This window comes from Hippopotamus amphibius, chromosome 4, assembly GCF_030028045.1.
Source record: "Hippopotamus amphibius kiboko isolate mHipAmp2 chromosome 4, mHipAmp2.hap2, whole genome shotgun sequence".
NCBI classification, from domain to species: Eukaryota; Metazoa; Chordata; class Mammalia; order Artiodactyla; family Hippopotamidae; genus Hippopotamus; species Hippopotamus amphibius.
In genome coordinates, this window is record NC_080189.1 from 36727829 (window position 1) to 36746891 (window position 19063).

Below are 19063 nucleotides of genomic sequence, written 5' to 3' on the forward strand. Positions count from 1 at the left end.
GAAACATTCCCCAAAACAGACTCTCCAAGGTTGGTTTTCATTATCTTAAAAATATAAAGAAAGAAATGCCAGAGTACATAAAAAACCTAAAGAGCCACCATGAGTAAATCTAATAGGAGATCCTCCTTACCCGAAAGCACAGAAGCAAACCTAGTTACATAGTCATTCTGGCTGATTGAGAGCCCTTATGTGATAAGTTTTCAAATTTCCAATTCCAGCCAGATACTTCATTCATCGAATTATACCCTAGGCCTCTGATCTACCTATACCCTCACTTACCAAGGAGTATGTTAAAGCTCTGGGTTCTGTCAAAGCCTCATCTCATACTTAAAGTTGCTTCTGCTATTCATGATGCTTCATGACTCTTCTACATGTCTGGAGACCTTCAGGACATTTTCGTTTTGCCCTGACCTCAGAGAAAATGATGTGAACATTGTTTTTGGTTCACTATCTAGACCACTGATGACTCAGCTGGTCAGTGCACTTTATAATCCAGATTGACACTGTAATATTAATAATGACAAAAATTGGGCACCTAATGAATTATTGGCTTACTAATAATTTCTTCTCTCTGAAGGCTTAAGAAGCAATAAGGAGAACTACTACTTAATAGCAGTGAAAAGGGAAGAACTAAGATGAAAAATTTTGACACAGAATTCTTAGAAGTCCATGTCAATTTTAAGCTCATAATTCCAAGCCTGTGAACAAAATGTGGCATGGATTTTAGAAACAAACTTAAAAGATACGTCTATGTTTATATGAACAACTATATGTGTGTGGGGGGGGCAGCATGCACTTGGCAAAATATCATCTGTGGGCTAAAACTGGCTCACTGCCTGATTTCGGACGGTCTGCGAGGTAAGAACGGTTTTTATAGTTTTAAATGACTGAATCAAAATCAAAAGAATATCTTGTGAAATACGAAAATTATATGAAATTCGAACTTTAGTGTCCACATAAAACTACTAGCACACAGCCATATTCATGCATTAGGTGTTGTCTATTGCTGCTTTTATACTACAATTGCAGAGTCGAAAAGTTGTGACAGAGACGGATGGCCCACAATCTGTATTCACTATCCAGCCCTTTACAGAAAAAAAATTCCCAACTCCTGCTTATATACAATGGCCTGGCATGAAACTCCAAAATAAAAAATGGCTTGTGATAAATATCAGATCAATTGAAATTATGAAATCTTGAAAGTGAAATTACAAGCTTCCAGTTTCAAAAGACACTAACAAAGAAAACAATCAGAAAATATCTAAAAAGACACAGCATTACACAGGGATTATTCAACCTCAGAAGTGACGTTACATGGCAAGAAATAGTACAGAAATATGACTCAAAGCTTTAATAAATGCTCAAAAAGAGCTGAAGCAAATCCCCTCCCCACCAAAAGCTAGGAACATTTCAAGATATTATTTAGATATGAGGAAAATATTAAAGAAGATATAAGCCTCCTATTTTGGGGACAGTGCTATGTTATCAGATAACTGAGATATAGCTGAACTTCTTGATCTTGGGTGGTTTTTAACTTCTCCATCAGAAAGAAAAGTGGTAAAACTAAAGTGGAAAATCAAATATGATTAATAAGAAAATCAAAGCTCAGGAATTAATAAGAGGACTGTGAGTCACTTTAAATAAGTTCAGATATACAGGACCAATAGATTACAATTTCAAGATATCTTGAAAAAGTAGCTTGTATATGTTATCACAGAACTATAGCTGATAACCTTGAAAGAGTTACAAACAACAGAAGAGCAGATGTAATACATAAGAGGGACAAATGTTATTTTAGTTTTTGAAGGTAAAAGGATTCTAGGAAATGAAGATCAGTGATCTTGACACTATTCTCCAACAAAATTCTAGAACAGGTTACTAAACAGATGGTTTGTGAGCACTTAAAATTTTTTTAAAACCTGCCATGGATTTGTTAAAAATAAGCCATGCTAAACCTTGTTTCCTTTTCTGGCGTGTTATTAGATGAGTGGATCAGAGTAATGCATTGGCTGTATAATGCCTGGACCAAGAAGAGTATGCAGTAAGTCTCTCATGTCCAATTGGGGTAAATCCACTTACTATCTGTGTAACTTTGGGGAAATTTCTTAACATCTGGGATTAAGAGGTAAATGTCATGGATCTGTCAAATTTCTCCATGTTTTGAGAGCAGAGGCACTGGCAACCTTTGGTATAAACTGTCTTTTCATGCATGTTTGTATAACAAACAGCCTTTGAAGACCGAGAGTACCTCCCTCTGGAACAAAGGGAAAGTTTGCTTACAGCCCATTATAAAAGATCAGGGTTCCTAAACTTGGAGTTCCTCATCTGGGATACACAGTGTGCTGCATGGACTTGAGCCACTCTATGGAGCCCCTGTGGGATTTGGGGGTGAAGGAACTAAAACAAGCATGAAGCTCGTGCTGCTCGATGTACCAGGAGTAATAAAGTCCTCTGTCTCTGACCCCGAAGTCTTTTGTCTTCTATAATCATCCACAAAATTGTGGCTGGCTATTTTGTTAGCATGCAAATAGGGTAAAATCTCAGATACTTCACAGTTCTTGACAACCTGTGACTCAGCTTTGCCACTGGTAAAATGGGGAAATAATACTAAGTCCTCATAAAGGCAGTATGAGAATAAATTAATTCACAAATTGCTTAAAAAAGTACCTACTTAAACTGCTCAATAAATGTTAGCCATTATTATGATGATAGTTATGATTAACTTCAAGTATATACAGGTAGGTAAATAATCCCATCCAAAGGATTAATGACAAGTCAGAGTCCCTACTCAGTAAGTTCAGAAAAGGCTATATGTTTAACCCTGTTCTGCTCAATATTTTCATAAATAATTAAGTAGAGCTATAATAATGTATTAATCAAAATTATGAATGACACATTTGCTAACATAGGTAATAGAATCAGATATTTAAAAAATCTTGACATGCTGAATACACTAAACTATAAAGAAACAAATTTAACAGACATACAAATTCTATTTGTACAATAAAGTATTCAAATTGTACACTAATTGCAACCTATATGAAATGAATTACAATTCTAATAACAATGTAACATGACTGAAAAAAAAATTTGCCATTATGTCAGAGAAAAATGGAGATAAATTTTCATTGTGTTCTGTGTTGGTTAGGCCATATTCATGGTATAGTATTTAGCTCTGGATACACTTTAAAGGCAAACTCCAGCAAAGAGAAGCATACCCAGAGGAGAGTTATCAAAACTATGAAGGGTGAAATAAATCCATATAGTATATACAAAGTATAACTGAAGAAATTTTTCTTTATCCTGAGAAAGGAAAGGTTTATTGAGGATCAAAATTTTTCAGACATCTGCATTATCTATGAGAAACAGTCTGTGTAAAACCAAAGGGCAGAGTGAGAAATAATGGCTAATTGATTCCAATTCCGTATAAAGAAGAACCTTCTATCAATTAAACTTTTCAAATATTCAATATTAAGATAAGTTCATCGCTCATGGAAGTTTTTGAAAGCCACTAGCCAGGAATATGAAAATGGCGACTGCCTCTTTCACATACAGATATCTTCGCTCATTTCTTATCTGTAAAAAAGGCAACCCACAGGGAATTTCTCCAGGCCCTCTTGTGTATTTTCACTCCTGTCTTGTCTCCCTGGTTTCTGTTCCATTTCAGCCTAACTGGCCTCTCCAAACTGATAATTTGTTCTTAGCAGCCCACCTGACTTTTTGACTTACCTCTCTGATTATTTCCTTTTTCCATACACCACAACCCATAGGCCATCTCATAGTGGCACCTGGGTAACAGACCCTGGCCCCATCTCCCGCCTAGTTTGGAAGGGAGAATAAAAAGTTAATTTCATGATCTCAAAGGTTTCTTTCAACTCTAGGCTTCCTGGATTCTTCTTACTTCTTTTGCCACATCCACAGATTGGTGGATGATCAGTAATTGATGAATAAATGAATAAATGATTGAATACTATTAAGCAACTGATAATGAGCTTCTTTTAAAAATTTATTTATTTACTCTTATTTTATTTATTTTGGCTGCACTGGGTCTTTGTTGCTGTGCATGGGCTTTCTTTAGTTGCGGCAAGTGGGGGCTCCTCTTCATTGTGGTGCATGGGCTTCTCATTGCGGTGGCTTCTCTTATTGCGGAGCATGGGCTCCAGGCACATGGGCTTCAGTAGTAGTGGCTCATGGGCTCTAGAGCGCAGGTGCAGTAGTCGCAGCACACAGGCTTAGTTGCTCCGCGGCATGTGGGATCTTCCTGGACTAGGGCTTGAACACGTCTCCCCTGCATTGGCAGGCAGATTCTTAGCCACTATGCCACCAGGGAAGCCCCATAATGAGCTTCTTTCTTCCTTAAAAACTAGCTACCTGAATGGGCCTTACATCTTTCAATCAGTCAAAGAGATGACAAGGAGTGAAAAGACAAGAACAATAAACACCTGTGGAAACAAAGGAATAAAGTATGAGAGCGAGACAGAGATAAGGGGTGGAAACAGAAATGAGAGTAGACAGCTATGGTGAAGACCCCAAATTCAATTCTCAGAAACGATTAACTATTAAAGTCTCCAGTTTACAAGCCAACCCAATTTATAAGCCAAAATAAAATTTAAGGATATATAAAATAAACATACATTTGAATAAAAACTGAGAATTCTAAACTTAGAAATTATGACAGGAACAAGTAACCACATTCTTGCAAAGGCAAAAATGATATACACAACAATAATGATGAATCTCATGCATTAATCTAGGTGAAAGAAGCCTGCCTGCCTCTGAAGGCTACATACTGCATGAAGTATTGATATGACAGTTAAATGTAATACATATACATACATACATATAATACATATATATATACACACACATACACAATGTAATATTACTTAACCTTGAGAAAGAAGTATATCCTGCCGTTTGCAGGATGGACCTGGGTGGACCCTGAGCACATTATGCTGAAATAAGTCGGAGAGAGGAAGACATGTGCTGTATGATACCACATATAACTGTGGAATCTAATAAAGTCAAACTTGTGAAAAACAGAGAGAGATGGTGGTTACCAAAAGATGGGGACGGCAGATAAGACTGATGTTGCTTAAGGGTACAAACTTGGAATAAGTAGTAAACAAGCCACAGAGATCTAATACACAGTATAACCAATACAGACAACAACATTGCACTATAATTATGTGATATGATAGATATGGCTACAATAGCAATCATATTACAACAGATAACATGTTGGACAACTTAAATGTAAACAGTGATACATGTCAAATTTATTCAAAAACAGACTTGAAAAAACAGGCTCTAGGGACAGAAAAGAGGTTAGTGGTTACCAGATACTACAGATGAGAGGAGGGGTTGGCTAAAAACCACATGAAAACTTTTGGAGCATGATGGAACTGTCCCATATCCTATCTGTGGTAGTGATTACATAGCTATACATGTTTGTCAAAATATACAGAACTGTACACTAAAAAGCAGTGAATTTTACTGCATGTAAATTATCTTTAACTAAAAATGGAAAAAATTAAAGAGCTTAAAACAACTTTGTAAGGATGAGCAATTAAAATATGGTTGGTGTGGTTAATAAATCACAATAAAATCATAGCAATATTTTCTTAGGGCAGTTTCCCAAGGCAAATGAAAAATAAAAAAGCAAAAATAAGCAAATGGGACCTAATCAAACCTACAAGCTTTTGCACAGCAAAGGAAACCATCAACAAAATGAAAAGACAACCTACAGACTGGGAGAAAATATTTGCAAACAACGTGACAAACAAGGGCTTAATTTCCAAAACACACAAACAGCTCATACAACTTAATATCAACAAACCCAAAAAAACCAATGAAACAATGGGCAGAGAACCTAAATAGACATTTCTCCAAAGAAGACATACAGATGGCAACAGACACATGAAAAGATGCTCAAGGGGAGTAATTATTAGAGAAATGCAAGTCAAAACTACGAGATATCACCTCACAGTGGTCAGAATGGCCATCATCAAAAAGTCTACAAACAACAGGGAGTTCCCCGGTTGCCTAGTGGTTAGGATTCCAGGCTTTCACTGCTGTGGCCCAGGTTCAATCCCCAGTCGGGGAACTGATCTCCTGAAAGCTGGGCATGGTGCAGCCAAAAAAAAAAAGTTTACAAATAATAAATGCTGGAGAGGATATGGAGAAAAGGGAACCCTCCTTCACTATTGGTGGGAATGTAAATTGGTGCTGTCACTTTAGAAAAATGTAGTGAGGTTCCTTAAAAAACTAAAAATAGAACTACCATATGATCCAGCAATCCTATTCCCAGACATACATCCAGAAAAGATGAAAACTCTAATTCGAAAAGATACATGAACCCCAATGTTCACAGCAGCAGTATTTACAACAGCCAAGACATGGAAGCAACCTAAGCATCCATCAACAAATGAGTGAAGATGTGGTATGTGTATATATGTGTATGTATATATATATACACAAACACACATATATATACACACACACACAAACACGCACACAATGGAATATTATTCAGCCACAAAAAGAAGGAAATATTGCCATTTGCAGCAACATGGAAGGGCCTAGAAATTATCACACTAAGTGAAGTAAGTCAGGTAGAGAAAGATAAATATCATATGATATCACTTACATGTGGAATATAAAAAATAATACAAATGAACTTATTTATAAAACAGAAACAAAGACACAGAAAACAAACTACGGTTACCAAAGGGGGAAGGGGGAGGGAGGGATAAATTAGGAGTATGGAATTAACAGATACACACCACCATATATAAAATAAGTAAACAACAAGGATTTACTGTATAGCATAGGGAACTATATTCAATATTTTGTAATAACCTAAAATGGAAAAGAATCTGAATATATAACTGAATCAGTCCGCTATACATCTGAAACACAATATCGTACATCAACCAGTGTTCAATTAAAAAAGGGAAAAAAATAAAGATATTAAAACAACTTTGTAAAGATGAGCAACTAAAATATGTTTTGTATCAATAAAGCACAGTGAAAGTAACAATTTTGAGAAAAAATTATCAGGATCATTTCTACAATATAGTAACCAATATTTTATTTAAAAATGAAACATCAAGTGTATAGCCAAATAGCTTTTTAAAAATAATCAAATATATTTCCACTGTCTTATGAATAGGTAACAAGTAAAAATAAAATTAAGCATTCATATTCTATTTTTAAATGTCCTCTCATAAAAATGTAATTCTAGTAATAAGGAAATAAACATTAAATATTTTATTATTTATGTATTCATATCATTATCATATATTCTCTATTATTGTACATTTGCCCTTATATATAGTCAGAAAAACAAGTCTCCCAAAATAAAAAAAAACTTATAATAACAATGTTCCTTTAATATAGTAATATAAGTAAACATGTACTTAAGTCATATTTTAGAGTCTGGCATTATTTCAGCCCAGTGGGAATGAGATATTTCCAGGACACAATTAGAGAGATATCAAAGAGAACAGATATGTAAAATCAAATACCAATTAGAAATGAAAAATTGCATTGCCTTTCTTCTATTTGTGGAATAGTCTGAGCAACAGACAAGTAGGACTAGGGATAGTCTGAAATTACTGAAAATTACAAAAGAGCAAAGAATTTGAAGAGATAAGAGCACAACTTAGAAGCATACTCTTCTGGAAGTAGAGAAATATTATAAATAGATCAAGGAAACATAGATTTAAAATTACTATATTTAGGAAAAAAAGTCAGGCTGTCAAATGAATTTTATTTTTAGTTACAGGAGTATACATTCTTTATAACATAAAACAAGGTAAAATGTATTGAAAAGCAAACATTTGCAAGCTTACATCACTGCTAAAAACTACCGCAATTTATAATCCCCTACCTTCTGAGAAGTAATCTGTAGCTACATTCCTTATCTGTCTACATAGCAGGCTGACTGTCAGAATGAGAAAAGAGACTACATCATGCATGGAATGGCACTCTTCATGGGGCACGTACACAGCGTAACTGCATGCATTGCATGATTGGAGGACGGGGCAGCAAAACAGTGAAGGAATAACCTAGATGAGGCTCTACAGATTTTTCAGCAGTTCCCAGGGGAAGAAAAAAGGATGTCTCAAGAAATGTGGGGCCAAACTTCCCATGTGGTGCATTGCATAAAACCTCTGTGTCACTCCCTTTAAGCCAAACTATATAGTAAAGACATGCAGCATCCCTCAGTTGGGAGTTGTGTTTCCTTTCAATGTAGCACAATGCACAGCCTGGACCATAAGGCAGCCCAACATTTTATGTGGGTTCTAAAAATCTGTGTGTGTGTGTGTGTGTGTGTGTGTAAGGTCCATTAAAAAGGAGAGCTCTAATTTTAAAAAGATAAAGTTTATTGAACAGCTCATCCAACTCCACATTTTATTTCTGGATTGGTGCCATCAACAGCTAAATATATGAATGAGCACAGGACCAAGGCAAAATTGTGAAGAAATTAATATTTATGGGATGTTAATGGCATGCACTTCAGGGAAGAGGATGCCAGGCGGTTATTTACTTTTCTCAACCCTAACATGACCAACTCCACATGCACTCACTTCTCCTCTCCTTGTTTCAGCATCCTGGTCAAATAAGGGGAGGCTCCATCCCTGCCTGAGAAGGAGGACAGTGATGCAAAAATCCCAAGTGGACTAAGACAACTGAAGAAAAATACTCTAACATTCGAACTGAGCCCCCTGAGCTTCATAAACAAAGTTATTTTTGGTAATTTTTGGTTGGTTTTGTTTTCATTTTAGGATTTATCTTTTTCTCCCAGTCATTCTTACATATGTGTTTATATGGTAGTAAGAGAACCTGTTCACAGATTCAAATTTGATTCCATGTATTTCATAAAAGGTTTCAGTTGAAAGTAACTTAAAAACTAATCCAAATTCTTTTTAATCCTGGAGGAAATGACTCACCTAATATTGCACAATAAAGTCAGACCAAGGACCAGAATGCAGGTCTCCTGGCACTTAATGTAGAACTCCAAACAGTAAACCAAGCGGGCCATTTTACTATCTGAGATAATAATCATACTTTCCAGAAGGAGTCATTTTCATTCACATTCTAATATGCATTATTATCATCAGAGAAGGCCTTTAATACAAAATTTCCTACTTGGAGCAAGGAAAGGAGAATACATTGGGACTTGGCATAGCCAGATGGCAACATGGAGGGCACTGGGTACCTAAGGACCAGGATAAAAAAAGTAGAAAGCATAAGTTAGTAATTTTTAAAAAAGGGAAAAGTGCGTTAATTACATAATAAAGCCCCACTCTGACTTGCTTCAGAGTTTTCCTAGGACCACATATTCAGTCATGGTATAATAAGATACCAAAATTATTCTGAAAGATTTCATAATTCAGTCTGGACAGGGGAAGAGAAAGAGAAAAATGAGACAAAGTAGGCAAAGAAGAGAGACCTCCTTCTTTATTACCAACAGAAAAGATTACAGACTCCTTTCTCTTTCTCAAATTATTTAGAAGAAAACTTTTGAGCAAGCTAATGCAAATTTAAATATGGACACAGTATGTGAGAAAGAGCTCTACAGGACGTTAGGTTAATGAGAACATAATCTGTGTATCTGTGTGGTGTTATATGGAGAGTTGTATCACTTCTTCATGCCTTAGCTGAATTAGCTGTAGATGTCCCAAAGCAATCCAAGCAAACTAAAGGGTGGGATTTTAAATTTGAAAAGATGGACTTTCTAGCTAATCATAAATCCTCAACCTGCTCTGCTTAAAGACAGATGCTGAAAGAATAAAAGAAAAGAGGAGTTGTAAACTATGGTGCGTATGCCAATGCAAAAAAATTAAACTTATCTAAATCTAAAGGTTTCAGAAAAGACCTTGATTAACCCATTTGCCTCCCTCTTTCCTCACAGATGATCCCGAAAAACACTTTGAATGCCCATGTTGTGCTCATAGTGTAGCCATTAGAAAATCTATAGACACTACTTATGCTATTCATATTAAGATAGAATGATCAGTTATACGATTAAATATGTCAGTTCAACAGTGCTAAGCGTTATTATAATGAAGCATTCAACTACTGAGCATTTGTTGTCCAAAAGCATGAACATCCACTCACAACTTTCAAGTTAATGTCATATTGTTTCTCAGATCAAGAATGAAAAAGATACAGAAAACTGAACTTGAAGCATACACCTGAGATGAGAGCCATTTCTTGGCCAATATAATAGTGCACAGTTTCCCAAATGTGATATGGTATGAAATGAGGGTAAGATGAAAAAGTAAGGTGAAAAGAAATTTCAATGATACACATACAAAATGGAGCAATGATACAGACAGAAGTAACTTCCTGGACCTCCAGAAAGGCAGGCATTCCTCAATTCCATACTTAGTTTTAGAGCTTCTCCCAAGTACAAGGCATATTCTAAGCACTGGGTTAGAACACTGACCAAAAGAAAATCTTTGGATCAATGGAATACACATTATCATTGAGGGAACAGATGATAACCAAAGAAACAATCTTTTTAAAGTCAGCTGACAGTGCTACAGGGGAAAATAACCTATGGTAAAGGTGACAGAACATGATCCATGAGGGTTGCTATTTTATATAGGACAGTCAGAGAAGGCTTCTTTTATAAGGATATGTTTGAGCAGAGACCTGAAATTAGTGAAGATACCTGAGGGCAAAGCATTCCAGACAGTGAGGAGAGAGAGGAAAACTCTGAGATGGGAATCAGTTGATCCCATTTTGAAGAATGTCAAGGAAGTCAGTGCCTAGAGTGGGCTGAAATAAGAGAAAAATGATGGGAAATACTGTCAGACAGGTAGCAGGGGTCAAATAATATGGACTTATGTAACATCTTTGTCTTTTATTCTGAGACATATAAGAAGCTATTGGGAGCTTAATACAAAAGAGTGACATAACCAGACAGATACATCTTCAAAAGATCACTCTGCTACATGCAGAATAAACTGTGGTGCCTGGAGGGAGCAGAAGGGGGATCATTAAGTAGCTACTGTCACAATTCAGGGAGTTGCTGATGGTCTCGCTAATCAGACTGGTGGTGGGGGTGGGGGCAGTACTAACTAGATACGTGAAACAAGATTCGGGGGGACGCACTTCAGCTAAACTACGGACAGACTGAGAAAGGGAAAAAATGAAGACAAAAAGAGAGCGAAGAGTTAGCTACAGGCATACAGATATAGATCAACCAAATCCTGGAACATACATTTGGGTGAAGTAATAGTGAGGAATAGTTTTTAAGGATGTTGGGGATCTTTTTTTTTTTTTTTAAATGAGATGATTTTATGACAGTCTACATATGCTAAGATGTTAAGATATTTGGATTAGTGTACTATAAGTTTCTCCTCACTATCTGCCAGCAAGAAATTTTATAAACGCTTTCTCTGAAATATGTCTACCACAGATTTTTTCTTACCCCCTAAAATACACTTTAAAAAACTTTTTTTTCTTAAGCTGAGAGAAAGTTGCAAAATGATGGCTGTGGTTCTGTATGTGTACCAAAATGAAAAAAATAAAAATAAAAACCATGCAAAAAAAATTTCACAGAAAATGCCATCTTAAGGCTGAGAAGAAAGAAAAGAAATAAATGAATACCAGAAAAACTTTGTGTTCTTTGTCGTAGCATCCTTTCTTTGAGGAATTTAAAGTTAATTTCCTTAACCTGTTTTTAAAAATTTTATGATATTCTCGTGGTACAAATCTTTTAGACTTGCGTTAGAAAAAGCTTTAAAAAGAAACACTAAAAACTTAAATTTCAAATCAACATTATCTTCCACAAAGTATATTTTAAGGACTTCCAAGATAGAAATCAAATGAAACTGAGGAACATTAATAAACTAAAAATGCTGAGAGCTTTTAAACCCCTGGGGATTCATTTGCTTCACAGCAACGTGCCTTTTCAACATTTAAATTTTATTCGCTCTTGCTAATGAAAATAATTTGCCACAGCAGAAAGAAATGAAGGTGTCAGCTCCGTATGACATATTTATCAATATAATGGTAAGGTATGTTCTAGAGATCCCTGGTAGATTGTAGGAGGAAACAAGTGTGCAACTGACTGGGAAGTTGAATTCAATCAGTAGACTATAGGTCCAAGAACACAAACCTCATACATCAAGGAATTCAAAAGGCTGACTTGGACTCTCACAGATAATTGATAGAGAAAATGGATTTTTAATGAAATTTTATATAAATCATATAAATTGAGGGAATTTTAGAACTCAAATCCTTCATGGAAAGGAAGCTGGACAAATGAACAAATACAAGTCAATTTAGAGAAATAAAGTTCACAATCACAAAATGAAAAAGTGTTAGGATTCAATGTGAATTATAAGCTAGAATCATTAAAATACAATGTTGCTTTAAAATGAAATAGGAGTGATACAAGTATACCTCATTTGAAGCACAAATATACTCTGTTAATTTGGCTGCTGGGCAAACTTCTGTATAGATAAACACAAATTCCTAGTCACTCCAATTATAAAATTGAGATTATGCGCCTAAAAATAATTAGGCCAATACTTAATAATATCACATTTGAGAAAAGAGCAAATCACTGAAGCATCTATTTAAAGAAAAAAATAGCTTATATGAATACCACCACTGAAGATAAGTCACCACATACATTTAAGTTTACTTTTTCATTTTAATATTAACAGTGTTGGAACATAACCTAAATCTTCTCTAAGGACCTCTCTTGAGCATCTCAATATTCTAATGTTAACCTCTTAGCCATAATATCTCTTTATACTCTACCAAAGTTACTCTTTTTTTGTTCATTTTATCTGAAAAATTGGAGGCAGGAACTAGATGAATAGATTGTGCAGAGCAAAAGAGTATATACAAAAATACATCAAAGGTAATGACAAGGTAGAAGTAAATAAGCAAGTGGGAGTAAGTACCATGTATTTTAACAGGTAGGAACATCTACAAGGAAAGACTATTTTACTTATTAGTATCTATGTGATTCAACAGTAATGAATTTTCATATAACCAATGCCGGGCTTAAAAAAAAAAGGAATGGTATTTTTAATCAACCCTCCTAATTATGTTTAAAGTGTTAAAAAAATAGTTATGGGACAAATGAAGAAGCTAAAGTTTGCAACAACTTTATCAGAAAGCACTGAAAATGACCTAAGCCTCATGAAAAAACAAACAAAAAAAGCCCAAAAAACTTAAGTTATTTTTACCTGACAACACTCTGAAAGTGGTATGACTGGAGTCCAACTATATTGAGAGAGATAATTGGACCTAAGAAAATAAACTATGGCATATATAGTTCAAATTTGGCATTGGATTAGCTGTGGACCATAAACACTGGAATATGTTTAAGGAAAGTTTCAAGCACCTGGTTTACTTTTTCAGAAGGCTCAAGAAGATAATTAACAATCTTTCTGGGTTGGATCTGATCAAGTTTGTTAGAACTCTACAAATTAAGAGCTACATAAATAAGGTTACTTTCAAAATCTATGCAAATCTTAAAATCTCTTTGGGCCTAATTTAAGAAATAAACTTTCTTTTATCAAAGGGCAGTATGAATCTGGGCACTGCTTAGAACATTTTAAAATCCATTCATTTATCACTAAGAGTACTACTATCTATCACAAAGTTAAAGGAAAAAAAATCAGTGTGCCATGAATTAGTATCCAGTAATTGTAATGGAAGTGATATTATTTCTGAATTCAACTGTGATCTGCAATTTTGTTTAGCAACACTTATGCCAAGAGAACTTCTTAGTGATATTCTCTTCTTACAAGTCAATGGTTTCTTTTGGATTTAACTGAGAGAGACAGAAAATACATAACCACTTCCATCATTCAGTTTTCTATCAGTGTTATAATTAATAGTTGACCCAACATGAGACTGTGAACACAGAAATAGACAAGGGTGATGAGGCAGAGCAGCTATAAATTTTTAAATATATCACAAATAATATCACTTTTATGTAATTAAGTACCATATCCCTCATATTTTCTCTTGAAAACAAAAAGTCTGGTAAATTTGTCTGGCTATGTTCAATATATTATTATTATATGCTCAACGAGTCTCAATCAAGCCATGAAGGTATTTTCACATATTTAAAAATATTTTTCACAATGTACAATTCTAGTAGTTATGTAAAGAGTTGTTTTGTGTTTCTGAGTTTTTGCTTGTACAAAAAGAATATAACTTCTCATCACAGGTTATCTGTAATTTTAATGTTCACCTTTTTTCTTATTTTTTATGGTGTATCACATAAAAGTTCTCCCTATTTTAGGTTTCTAGAATAGTACAAGGATTTATTTTATTTTTTAAAGCAAAACCACTGTACTACCAGCAATGCAAAGAAATAAAATCCCAACGACAGTTGCCTCAGATAACTTAATAAATCTATTCACATAATGTGATTAAAGGTCTCTTTTTCACTCAAATACAATATTCAATTCTAGAACTTCCATCACTCTAAATCCTAAAGTATAAATTAGGGAATTTTGAAAAATAATTTAAAATAATTCATAATTGTTATTTGTATGTATCCCCCTTTGATTGCTCTATTTTAGTATTCATTGTAGTGTAATGGTAACACTTAATAACCTATGTATAAAAAAGAAAAAACTTATTGTACTCACACTTAAATTGAATGTTAAAAATTATTCCCTTAAATTTTTTGTATTTTTGTACTTAAAACTGAACTTTAAGATGATCTTTTAAAATTGAGTGTCCTCTGTCACTTACTAACAGGGATGTATCATTAGGTTTCTAGTCTCCTCTTCAAAAGTTAGTAACAATCACAATTAAACATTTCTTTCACTTAGTTTTAGGTAACAATGAAACAGTGGGCTTCTTATAGAATATGGAACTGAACAACTACTGAACATGGGTCTAGTTTACTAACAAAAATGGAAAGAAGAAAGGAAGGAAGGGAAAGACTTTTAAAAGCTCAAAAGCTGAAATGAAATTTTATGATCCTAATGATCGTAGTGTATATAACTTTATACCCACTTTATTAATGTATATATAAATAAATCAAAATTGTAAATTATTGTTTAGCAGTATTAAACAAACACTACATTTTAAAATTCCAGGACACTGAGAATATACTTATCCATAACTCACAGTGACAGAAAAGATAAACAGGCCCTTTGACAACATAAAACATTTCCTGAGGTACGCCACAATGCAACACTGAAGACGAAAATATCTGAAAGCTTATCTTTGTTTGAGTTTTGACCTCTAGCATAGACGTGCTATTAAACAAACCCCTCCCGTCTCCACTGAAGCCTAACCAAACTATTTGAGTTAGGGGAGTGTGCAAAGATGTGCTTTCCAGGCAAACTTTTGTTTTCTAAAAGTTAATCTCCCCAACTACTTCCAGTTGGAAAACGTCCACTTGAGCTACTTGACACCAGGGCGTCACTTTCTCCCTTTGGCTTACCTGCTACTACTTAATTATTCTTCTAAGCAGGCTCTGGGCAAGTTGGGGAGGCAGCTCTTTCAGCACTTCTGAAGCCATGAGGACTACAAACGCACACACCTAACACACTCCCAACAGGTCTTCCCCACACTTCCTCCCTCCCGCCCCTTCTGAGCACTCACGTCGAGAAAGCCTGGCCACCTGGGAGCACACAGTGCTCGAGGAACAGTCCTCAAGATCAGGAAACTGACTGGATTTCAACATGTGGTGAGAGAAAATGGGGGGCGGGGGGGAGGAGCACTACAGACAGCAGCTGCCCATTAAGTGGTTTAAATCTGTTGGTTAAAAAGCTGAATAAACAAATACACAGATGGGTCTAGTTCCTTGGGGATTCCGAAGTCTGAGGAGCCTCCCAAGCGATGTCCAGTTCGGCCTCTCTGGCCTCATCCCGGTGCAAAACGCGCCCTGACGCCGCTCGCAAATGCCCCAGACGTGCACGTGCCTTTTCCTCCCTTTGCTCCTAACGACGTTCACCCACGCGCCAGGTGTCCTGAGGGACTTACCGAAGGGATCTCAGAGTCTGAGGACAGGAGGGCAACTTTTCCTCGCTGCTCTAGAGCGGCCCGAACGCCCGCGGCAAGCGAGGGTCCACGCAGCGCGAGCCCCCACGTCGGGGTGTCCGGGCGCCGTCCGGCCCGCCGGGCGGGGAGAGGCGCGCGGGAGCCGTGCGGGCGGCGTGCGCGGCCGCCCAGGGGGTCCGGCCCGCGCCGCCTCCACCGCACGTGCGCCGCCGCGAGCGCCAAGGGGCGTCGGGACCCGCGCTCCTCCCGGGTCGAAGTCAACTCAGCGCGCCCGCCTGCCCTCCGCTCGCCCGGGGCCTCCGCGGACTCACAGGTAAAAGCCAACCGAGAAGCCCCCCCTTTCTCCGAAAGGTGTCTGCGCCCCTCCCTCTTGCCCTCCCCGAAGAACCCGGAGGCGCGATGTCACCTCAGACCCACCCTCAGAGTGGGGAGGCCTCTCCAAAGCGGAGTAAAAGGAACACCAGGACAGACCCCGGGTGAAGAGGGTGCTGCTAACCGTGGACAGGGGCGAGAGCGCGATGGGGGGCAGCAGTCGAGATGCACCATCATCCCTAAGCGTCACTGGGGGCCAGGAGTTTCTTCACTGGAGGAGCAGGAGCGTCTCCTCTCCGCCTCCCATTCCCAGAGAGGTACTTGTGAAATGTGCGCTGAAGTGTCTTAACTTAGAGACGAGAAGCGTGCACTTGCCCAACTGAGTAAATAAAGCTCAGCAGTTGGATCAATAAAGTGAGTGCTTCCAACCGCCAGATGTTTTTACTGTTGTTTCACCTCTTGGGGGGGGGGGGTGTAGAGGAAGGAAGAGGAAGAGAAAACAAACCGTAAAAATAAAAGAGTAAATAAACACATCTGGTGTTTCAACACACATATTCCTCCAGCCGCGATCTCGCCGGACGAGGCAACATTTTGCATATACAAAACTAAAAACCGTCCGGGAGCCAACAGCAACCTCCCCGCTCTCGACTCCCCCTTCCCCTCAACACACAGCAAAATGAAAAAGAACAACAAGTGGTGATGCTGGGTCCGGAACGCGACCCCGATGCCAAGCCGAAATTTGACACATGTCACGGCCGCCCCGCCGTGCCGTGCGCAGCGGCTGCGGCGAAACTTTGCCGCCGCCGCCGCCGCCCCACGAGGAGCGCGGAGCAGAGTAAAGTCGCAGCCTGGCCCGGCGTGGAGGTGGCTGGGACGGGGTGGGGGCGGAGGTGCAGCGCGCCAGAGTGAGGGCGAAGAAACTTACCGCGACCGGGGACGCCCGGGTAGCGTCCCGGGAGGTGGCACCCGCGGCGCCGAGGCAGAAGCCCCCAAACAACACACCCACGAGCGAGTCCTGGCAGCTGCTGCCGCGATTGGGGGCGCGCCCGGGGGGAGGGGGGCCGGAGGAAGCCGCAGCTGGCGGACGCGGCCGCCGCATAAATAACCCGGACCGGCGCTCACGGGCGGGCTACGCGGGGCTCGAGCTGGGCGCAGCGGCCGCCGCAGAGCTGCACGCGCCGGCGTGTCTCGCGCTTTCTCGGAGGCTCGCGCTGTCTCGCGCTGCCGCTCCCCCCCACCCGGATCTCTGTGTGTGTGTGTGTGTCTGTATGTGTGTGTCTGTATGTGTGTGTCTATGTGTGTGAGTGTGCGCTAGCGGGCGCGCGCACCCGGCCGCGCGCGCGTGTTGTTGGCAATGCAAACTGTACACACACTGCGCGCGGAGCCGCCTCTTCTCGGAGGGGCGGGGTGGGGGAAGGGACGCCTCTGAGGATTCTAAAGTACTGCTGGGCCACTTGTTTGTTTTTGTTTTACTTTGCGTTGTTATTGTTGACTGTTGTTGATCCCCAAAGTGGTTTGGAACCAGCCGCTTAGGATGCCCGTCACCCCCATCCACCTATCTCTCCGGGTTCCCCCAACTTCTTTAAAGGAGGGGGAAGCGCGGAGCAGAATATTGTTCGGATTTGCAGTGGAGCCTCCTGGCTGACGTCAGGTCCACCTGCTATGTAAACAACTCGCTGGAGAACTTGTTTGTTCTGCGCCAGATCTTCCCCCACCCCCACCCCCACCCCACTCCCCACCTCCTGCTCCGCCTCCTCCCGCTCGGCCCAGACGGCGAGTCGAGGAAGGGGGTGGGGAGGGAGGAGAGAACAAAACCGTATGCTGTATTGGCAAAGCCGAGTTGTGTCTGCTGCTTCTTGGCAGTCCCCAAAGTACGTCCTCTCAGCAGACGGAGCTGCTGGCAAATGAAACAGGGGATTCCAAGTGCAGTGCAGGAAGTCTCGAAGGGATCCAAAGCCCTCGGTGGCAAGGAGTTAAAAGTACTCGATAGTCAGCAAAGGAGACCCAAGCGTGCGTTAAAACGCTGATTGGCCTTTCTTTTCACGGTGTGCGCCTCTGCGGCCTGGGTGGAGAGAGGCCGAGTGTCTTTCTCACTCTTCATTGTTGTCGCAGCTCGTGTCTCACTTGGGCCCGGGAGTTCCCGGGCTTCCTCGTGGTCGCACAGCCCTGGTCAGCGGCTTGGGGCCGGGCTGCGGGCCGGCCGGGGCGGAGCTTGCAAGGAAGGGGCCGCCGAGCTGGTACTTTTAGGGTCTGAGGCTTTCGAGACGTGCCCTGTCAGTGACTGAGGAGAGCAGAGTAACCGGGATGAAAAGAAAGAAGAACCTGCCAGCACTGCCGCGCGCTCTTCAAAGCCGAGGCGCCGGCGTGGGGAGTGCGGGGGCCCAGCCTCCTGAGCCCGGGTCCCCGCTCCTGTCTGTGGAGTGTGACTCGGCCAGGTCCCACGCGGGACCGAGCGGATGACCGGGAAAGGCCGAGGAAGGACGAGACGGGCCCAGAATGGGACGCGTGACCGGAGTGGGAGGGTTGTTCGGTAACCCGTATTCCACGGCCGCCCCGGGCAGGCCGTTCCTCCCCGCCTGTTCCCTCCAGCCCACCCATTGACCGCGGGCCGCGCGCCCCTCCACTGGCCGCGTCCCCCGCGCGCCGCGGCGGAGCCCGCCGCTCTGCTCGCAAATCAGTAGCGAAGCGTGGCGTTCCGAAAGGCGCTGAAACTTTCCTCCAAATAGCTACAGCCGAGAGGCCG

The 19063-nt window shown here is 39.9% G+C and overlaps 1 protein-coding gene across 9 annotated transcripts in view; it reads right to left on the reverse strand.

The window, feature by feature from the left end:
* FOXP2 (forkhead box P2) overlaps positions 1–17631 on the reverse strand; it is a 554125-nt gene extending 536494 nt beyond the window's left edge. For 4 of the 9 annotated variants that reach the window (XM_057730884.1, XM_057730882.1, XM_057730887.1 and 1 more), the window contains exon 1: positions 17246–17631. The gene's annotated coding sequence lies outside the window, so the exon portion shown is untranslated. The remainder of the gene's footprint in view (positions 1–17245) is intronic. The other 5 variants (XM_057730890.1, XM_057730889.1, XM_057730888.1 and 2 more) reach the window with 2 other exon arrangements.
* Positions 17632–19063: the final 1432 nt, after the last annotated feature.